Below are 1,961 nucleotides of genomic sequence, written 5' to 3' on the forward strand. Positions count from 1 at the left end.
TTCTCATTATTCTCATTTGACAGATGAGGAAACTGAGATGCAGACAGGTGAAATCACTTGCTGAGGATCACAGTGCTGATCAGTGGTATTGCCAAGTGGTACCACAGGCAGCATGCTGCAGAGATGCTGCTCTGAATCCTTCTCACCCTAGGTATCCACAGATGCACCCCCCATTTATAGTCTCTGCAGACTGAGTGCTGAGAATGTAGCAGTCAACACAGGTGGGTGTGGATAATCCCAGAAGACCTCAGAGTAGAGATGTCATCTGAGCTATGTGGGAAGAATGAATACAGTGCACAGAGGCTAACAGTGGGAGGAAAGGCATTCTGAGCTGAGAGGGAACTATTAGACTGGTGATACTGGAGCCAGAAACTTATGTAGGGGGGCTGGGAGGAGGGCAGAAGCCATAGACCCCTTCTTCATACACTGAAAGCTATGCAAAGTCTCCTGTGAATATCGTGGTTTAGATCAGGATGGAGACATGGTGGTGGACTAGGAGACCCAGAAAGTAAATTCCTAAAGATCCCCAAACAGTTTCCCCTATCAACTATGACCCAGGCTCCCGCCCCCTGAAGTGAAGGTGCTTCTAAAACATACACAGTCTTTGGGCCCGAAAAAAGCCCTATTCTCATTCTCAGGTAATGTTGCTTTTTTTTCCTGTGGTAGCTTACTCCACAGGCTAGGCGCAGTGATGGCGAACCTATGACACGCGTGTCAGAGGTGACACGCGAACTCATTTTTTTGGGTTGATTTTTCTTTGTTAAATGGCATTTAAATATATGAAATAAATATCAAAAATATAAATCTCTGTTTTACTATGGTTGCAAATATCAAAAAAATTCTATATGTGACACGGCACCAGAGTTAAGTTAGGGTTTTTTCAAAATGCTGACACACCGAGCTCAAAAGGTTCGCCATCACTGGGCTAGGGGCTGTGGTCCTTTTGCTTTCAATGGGGGAAGGGTGCCAAGGGTCTGTCCTGGGCAAGGAGGGAGCTCCTGCAGCCATGGAAGGAGCAAGCAAGGCAGGGGAGGGCTTAGAACTGGAGGCAGAGATGGAGAGGAAAGCACCTTTGAGAATGGGGGGAGGGTCAGGAAGGGGCGCTTACCCAAACCAAGGCTGCTTTCTGCTAGTCCTGGGAGCTGCACCGGAACACACCCTGGGGCGGTGGAGGTCCTCCCCAGCTCTTTTCCCTGTTACTCTGCAGCAGGACAGGTTGCTGTTTCTCTGCCTGGAAACTGCCCCAAAGCACGAAATTGGGAGGGTGTGCCAACTCCAGTTCTTGGCTGGGTTCCAGTGATTCAGAGAACAAAAAGAGCCCTGAAAACTCAGCAGGGCACACCTGCCCCTCCTAGGAAGCTTTGGCAAAGGAGATCCTGAGTTCCCTTAGAACTGTCCTGCTCTCTTTTAGCAGTCCACCTCCTTGCCTGTTCTCCCTCGACTGTGTCATTCCTCTGCTACCAGCGTCTTGTCCTGAACCTCCTCCCATAGTGCTGCCTTTTGAGTACCCCCACTCCTCCACCCACCCAGCACTCCCCTTGCAGGCCCAGGAGACTCCCTCCTCTCCCCCACCTACACCTGAAGAGTTTCCCAAGCCCATTTCCTCCTTTATTTCGCAGCACTCCCTGGACAGGATTCTCCCCATTTCCCAGATTTGACAGGAGAGAAGCCTGCTGTGCCAGGGCAGGGTGGGGAGAGTTTAAGTGAAGAAGCCAAGGTCACCCAGTCATTGGTGGAACGCAGCCTAGACCCAGCCTTTCTTCTGCGGGCCCATTTGAGCCCTGGCCCGGCGGACTCAGGCTGCTGTCCCAGGCCCCTCTTCCCTTGGCTGGCATTCTGGGGCGGGCTGGCCAGAATGACAGGTGAGCCAGGGTAGGGAACAGTTGGGGGAGTTGGGCTTCTCGGGGACACCTGGTGCGCGGGCCTTGGGCGCGGCTGCCTGAGCCCCTTGCAGCCCCAGG

At 52.4% G+C, this 1,961-nt stretch overlaps 1 protein-coding gene across 1 annotated transcript in view; it reads left to right on the forward strand.

Annotated features, from left to right (window-relative positions):
- Positions 1–1,750: 1,750 nt before the first annotated feature.
- The window catches only part of PRRG3 (proline rich Gla (G-carboxyglutamic acid) 3 (transmembrane)), a 10,823-nt gene continuing 10,612 nt past the window's right edge, over positions 1,751–1,961 (forward strand). The window contains exon 1 of the mRNA XM_006770999.2: positions 1,751–1,862. The gene's annotated coding sequence lies outside the window, so the exon portion shown is untranslated. The remainder of the gene's footprint in view (positions 1,863–1,961) is intronic.

Source organism: Myotis davidii, unplaced genomic scaffold (genome assembly GCF_000327345.1).
Source record: "Myotis davidii unplaced genomic scaffold, ASM32734v1 scaffold1105, whole genome shotgun sequence".
Classification (NCBI taxonomy): Eukaryota; Metazoa; Chordata; class Mammalia; order Chiroptera; family Vespertilionidae; genus Myotis; species Myotis davidii.